Source organism: Pezoporus flaviventris, unplaced genomic scaffold (assembly GCF_033815535.1).
Source record: "Pezoporus flaviventris isolate CSIRO_AGI_PZ_B2104156 unplaced genomic scaffold, CSIRO_AGI_Pfla_v1 ptg000452l, whole genome shotgun sequence".
Lineage (NCBI taxonomy): Eukaryota > Metazoa > Chordata > Aves > Psittaciformes > Psittacidae > Pezoporus > Pezoporus flaviventris.
In genome coordinates this window covers 26,336-33,266 of record NW_026892999.1, presented here as the reverse complement: position 1 = coordinate 33,266, position 6,931 = coordinate 26,336, and positions in this window count along the sequence as shown.

Sequence of the window (6,931 nt, the reverse complement as noted above, 5' to 3'; positions counted from 1 at the left end):
AAGCTTAATGCATATAAAAATTTCAGCTAAATTAGCAATGAAAAAAATTAGAAAGTCCATATTTCCAATACATCATGCCAACAGAGGTAATCCTTACACAAAAGAAAGCCATGTTCTTTCGGCCTATGGCAAGACAAAACAATCTGTGGTGGCTTATTTCCTGTCCAGATATACTGCACTCCTCATCTCTTTATTCTGCACTTGACAGTAGACCACATGCTTCCTAGAAGCATCAGTTTTATTGCAGAGATGCAGATCAACTCTTGGGCAAAAGCTGGGGCAGCAGCCTGTTTCTTGCCTAGTTTTAGGGAGTGCTCTGGCAGTATGGCAGCCAGGGTCGGAATGCCAAGTGTTAGACTGTGAAAACTGCTTTCTTTTTATCATGGCCAGCTACACAAACAGGCAGCGATTAGCTGTGGACACAGCTACTAATCTCCCTTCAGCCTGGGAGTCCTCAAAGCAAAGTTATGTTTGATCCCAGGGAACATAGAAATGAGAGGGAATATGCTTCCACTAGAAATGACTGCAGGGAATTGATGCACAGGATAGATGAACTGTCGCAGAAGGCTGAAAACAGACCTTTAATATCTAATCCCTATCTATGGTTTTTACTGTTTGAATGAGTTTTCTCGCACCACATGTTAGTGGAAGAGGATGACAGAATGAAATGTTAGCCTATGGTCCTTTTTTACCTCCTCTTTCAACATATGAATTTATGCTTTCTTTCTCATACACTCTGTAATTCCTGCTTGACAAGTGAGCTGTTAATTTCTGAACAAATGTTAATGACCATCCCCACTATCTTCTCAGTCCTGCCTAAGCATTCATGCATTTAGTTTTTACAATGACGGGATAAAATACATATATAGTATTGTTACACCTCTTTTAAATATAGGAAAACGCAGCAGAGAAAGTTAAGTTCAGAAGTTTTCAGTAATTCCAAGTGCCCACTTTGGGAGCCCTAAGGCTTTACTCCTCCAAGTGGCTTTGCAGTGTACCATGTGCAACAATAATGACATTCAGCATTCAATCACACTGTCAAACCCTATGGGAAGATACTTACGCTACATAATGATCATAAATTGATTTGACTAGCATCATAGTAGAATTCTGTGTCACTGCTGGCTATAACTATAGCATAAGTAATAGTCATGCCAAAAAAGAACCCCACCTCATGTATTTTAATTTAATTGTCTTCAAACTGCCTGTATGACCAGGTATTTAGATTTACGTCAGTCCCCAAACTCACATTTAATTTTCCTCATCTGGCAAGCCACAAGGTTCACATGAGAGAGAAAGTGAATGTATAAAAGCTCTGGGAACAATCAATGAGTTTGGTTTTGAATATGGTCTGGAACATGATCTGACAGGAATATTCTCCAGGGCAACATAAAACAGGTTTCTTCGTATACTCTATTCATCTACTTTCTTGCCTTCTTAACCAGTCTACTCTAGCCTGCTGCACTTTATTCCCACTTTGGTGTTGATCCACTTACGGTCTGTTGCTTATCTCAGTCTCATCTGCATTAATCAGAAGTGACTCCCATGTCCACATGTGAATGAGATCAGAAACCATCTCAAGACGCAATAAAAGTGAGATATCAGATCTAAGATAGCTATAAATATATTCTGATTGTAATTAATGAAGCTCATTAACAGAGCTGCATTCAAGAATGTTTTACATTTTTAACTTGTTGCAGTTTTAATATGTTGGGCCAACTTCAGGCAGTGTAAATTAAACAGACTTCAAGGGATAATAATGGGTGATTCTGGTTCATAGCACAAAGTGATGACGACTTACCTGATTTCTGCCTTATCAGTAACATTTCCCAAATATAAAATTTTGGTGCTTTTCTAACAAGTGATTGGACTCTCACTGCAACATTGAGAGAAATCTGACCTCTTTTAGCACCATCTAATTTACATGTTGTGGGACAGCCTGATAATTTATGTGGAAGACCTCATGTTTCAGCACTGTTGAGTTGCTTTTAAGTGGACCTGTCAGAGCACAGAGATTTGTCAAAGCAACAGAAGTTTTAAGAAAAAAAAATAAAAATTGTTGATTTGTGTGTTTTTGTCCAGTTGAATGTTTTAGATTGAAAAACACTTTGGGGTTTCACAGGTTCATGGAAAGAATTAACCTAACCAAACTTATCACTTAAAGTATTGTCATGCTGAAGCAGGCAGAGCTGTCCTGATTTACACTACCAACAGACCTGACCCTAAACATTATTTGTGCTAACCAGTATTTGGGTGAACTGCAATTTTTCAGGCAATTTTCTGTCATTTTCAGGTTTGTGTCAGTAAGATTTGCAGTATTTGAACTTTGCAAGGAATTGATGGAAAACTGTGGCTTGTTAATGTAAAAGGAGAAACTGCTATTCTTTGAAACAAAAAAAAAAAGTTAAAGAGCTTTAGAAGAGGGAAGAACTTTAATTCAGAAAACAAACTTTCTAAAAAAACAAGAAGAGTCTTCATTGAAGACAAAAATCTGATAAATATTCAGTAAATAAGTTCAAGTTCATAACAGCTGAAGAACAGCTCAATTTCAACCATATCATTGTCAGGAAAAACAAATACAAACTTACCCCAACGCCAAACAACATTAGAGAAATCAGGAAGAGGACAGATAGACAGTTACGGACATAAAACTCTTTGTACCAAAACCAACTAACCCTAACCTAAGGTAAGCATTTTCTTCTAGCCCTTCATTTAAAAGTTTTACAATTTATAGCCTGTGTTTCTCAGGGGAGGTCTAGCTCTGCTCTGATTTCACATTTCGCAGCAGCACATACGTAATCCTGCCGCAGCACAGAGCGCATGATCTAGCTGACACCAGGAAATCCACTTTTTGCAAATTGGAAATACGCTGTAACTGAGCTGCAACCAGAATTCACTTCTACTGAAACAGGCCATACAAATATGTTTTCAAAAATGACAGACTGGAGTGATAGTCAGCACAAGTTGTCAGTCCCATCCTACATCTGATAACCTTGTGGGGTTTTTTTCCTCCTCCAAGACAAAACCACAAAAAACCCTAAACTCCCAAACCACAACCACCAAAACACCCCTAAAAAACCCCAAACCAGTACACTATTGTTTGAAAGACAACTCAATTTTTCAAACTGGAATTTAAAAGTTAAGGTTAGGTTTTTGATAGGCATGTATAATTGCCATTAATGTCAAGATTGGAAAATGCAATATGACAACCATTTCATTGATATACTGCCTTCAAGTACCCAGAGAAATGCATGCTTAAATGTCCCCATATGATAGGAACAAGTCACCAACTTCATAAAGAAACCCTCCCAGTTTACATAAACTTGCATCTTTAATGATCTTTTGAATTTTTTGAGATCTTAAATCCAAAGTAAAATAACACATGTACCTAATCTGACTTCAAGGCAGAACTGCTCCAATAAAAGAATTCAGAAGAGGATATAGTGTGCTATGTATCTAGATGCGGACAGAGAGGAATCAAATCTGTTTGATAGTAACCATTAAATAAAAAAACCTAATTCACGCCATGGAATTCATTAAGTCAGTTTAATAATTTCACAGAAATACTGAATTCTACAGTACTTACGAAAAAAAAAACAAACAACATAATAAAAATTGTTTATTCCTTTTTTAAAAACTATACAAAAGGTTCATGTCCATGTTTAGTATCATGCATTTCTATAGCTTCATAACATAAACATATATTGCTGTAGATGATATACATCTGCAAAAGGACTCTTGCTTTACATTTGTATTCTTAAATGTACTGCAGCTTTCTTCTGAAAATTTGTATGAGAAGTAATCTTACAACTTACACAACTTTTAAAATATGTCTATCTGATCCATTCTCATCTTACGGAGTCTTGTCTTTGCTGAGTTTCATCTTGGGAGACAGCTTTTCTAAACTTCCCACTAGCTTTCTAATAATGACATAGTTATTTTTTCACAGGGTTTAGGTAGGAAAAAGTTCTCCTTGGTGGATTCAGAAGCATATATATACACATACATGACAAAGGAGCACCAATAATATCAGAAAAGAAACCTAGCATTTTAGAGCAGCTTGAGCCATGCAACTTTATTGGTTTATATTGTAACCCAAAACTACATTGTAAGCAGGTGGAAGTACAGTTTTCAAAGCTATATATTCCTCTTTTAAACCAAACCACAGAAACACCCGTGCTAAACAACTTTCAATTTCTCATTGTGAAAATACCTTCTAAAATTATCTTATTTCTTGGAAGGAAATACTGGTCCCAGGGTGGACTGGAGTAAAATGAACAGGAACACTGGTTCAAAGTCTCTTCAAGAATTTATTTTCTTGTATTATGCCTACAAAGCACAGCTGGGCTTCTTAGACATTGATACATGTTTACTTCTGAGTGTACACTACACATCTTAAAAATGACTAAAATCTCAGAAAAGAAACTTCTTTTTCTAGTGATCATCTAATCATTTGTAGAGTTTGAAACCCAGCTTATTTACAGCAATAAAATGAAAAGTTAGTTTATAAGCTGTTCCACGGCATAAATGACCAGCCCACCAGGAAGCCACATCTGTAAAATACAGAGATGAAACCACCAAAAATGCAGTTTAAAGAAGCATCAAAAGCATGCATTCAGTGCTCTTCTCAAAACAGGTTTTTTATTTTAGTGGCTCATTTAAGCTTCTGTTTTCTCATTAGGTAAAATTAGACTCTGTATCATTTGAGATCTTAAGCCCTAATAAGGAAAATTATTCATTGTATGAATATTTGTAGTCACCAGTCAAAAGGGTGTGTCTGCTTACAGAATAGATGACTTTCTACCTGAAGAAAGGCTACCCAAAATGCTTAAGTATATGCTGTTCCCCAAAATTATTTTTCTGCAACTAATCTATAATACAGCTTCATACCAAGACCTAAAACAAATATTTCTATATGACTAATAAACTCAGACCACTGCTATGCTCTGAGATTACATTATTCCCTTTACAAAGGGTTCTAGTATACCAGAGATGGCATAGAGACAATGAACGGAAAGTTGGCTTTGTACCATCTCAAAATAAAGAAATTACGGGAACATTCATTCCGGCCTTATTTAGCTAAAGCAACCTTATTCTGTCTGTGACCTCATTATGAATATGGCTGAGCTTCTAGTCTGCCATATGTTATCCTTACTGCTTTTGCAGAAAGTTACTTTTCATTTTATATAAGAAGTGAGATGAATTGAATTTGAATACTCATTTCCTGACCTGTCCCTTCCCTTCCCCTGCTACTTCCAGCTAAAATCCATAGTCTGATTTTCACTGCTTTCCTTAGTACTCATTCCCTAGCCTGGCATCCACAGACCTGTCACCTATTTGTTTAGGCAGGTGGTAGCACATACTGTACTAGACTACAAGTTGACCAATAAATGTACAACAAATGACCAATACAGACTTGGAAATAGTAAGATGCTCAGTCTACCCACCTTTCCCCATGTGGGGCTGCTAATTCACCAACCTGCTAATTTCACTAAACCAGCATCTTTGTAATCTTTAATCCTGACAAGTTTAACAGCAAGACAGAGATAGACTTCACTAAGGATATTTATCACCAGTGAAATCATGCAAACCTTGTTCTTCAGAATAAATCTAAGAATTTTTATAAACAATCTTTCTCTATACAACATAACACCTCTATGACAAAAAAAAATACAAATATGCTACTCTGGACAAAAAAAAAAATTCAGCGCAAGTAAACATAAAAAAATTATCCCTAACAACAACATGGGGAACAAATGGTGTTATTTTTTCCTGCTACAGTAGTAGTATTAGTAGTAAACATCTCTGTCTCTAAAGTGCAAAGAAATCTTATCCAAATTAAAGATCCCAATACTAAGAATGTATAAAAGCAACAAACTTGAAATTTTCAGGATTTAAAATTTGTAACAAGGAATGAACAGGCATTTCACAGAATGTCAATTCTTAGAACTGCTTCAAAGAGAGAAAAGAGGGTGAAAGAAAGAGCAGCAAATGTTAATCCAAAAGACTTCAATGTGACAAGAACAAATGCCTGTCCTAGAGCCAGAGTTCATGATTATGCCTTCTGTTTTAAGCTAACACTTTCTAAGCAACTTGAGCAGAAAGATGTCCATTCTTCTCCCACATTCTCCAATAGGAGAAAGAGCACTTTGAAATCCCTTATTACATTTCAGTTTTAAGAATCAGTGGTATTTCTGTAGACCTAAATGAAAAACAAACAACACCTCCCCCCCAAAAAAAACATCCTTAAGTTGTGTTACATGGGTCATCATGATTCACAAATGTTCCTGTTAGCAGTTCCCTGAGAAGCCTGCCAGGTTAATAATTAGATCACAGTTGTTTTCAGTGGCATTTGAGAACGGTAAACATGAATCTGGCAAGCTTCTTAAGATCTCAAAGACCTCATCTGTTAAAGGGTGCTTGGGTGACAACCTTTACCTGAAATCTCAGGTATGAGATGCACAATGCAAATTGTTCCCTTCTGGGTAGCAGTGATCTATGCAAACAGATACTGCTGATCAGAAAACAATCTCTAGGCACTCGTCTTTATTTGATCTTGTGCCTTAAAGAACATTTCAACATTTATTTTAATAAATGTATTTTTGTAAATAATTTAGCACTTCTTAGTTACCTGTTTCCGAACATACGCAATTTAAATTACTGGAACTGCTTATCTTGTAGAGAATCCATAACAGTAATAAATTTTTGTACAAAGGGTAGACAGTATTAAGATTACGTTTAACATATATGAGGGTACTGTTTGTCATGTAGAACCTATTGAGAAAAGCATCTCCCTTTTTATGGCAGTAACACCATCATACATTTTTTAATACAAAATAGTAACCATAAGTCTTTTGCTTTTGGTGGTTAAATAACTTTATTAGAATAATCCCTCCCCAGTTCATGGGAGATTACGTATGATCACTTTATG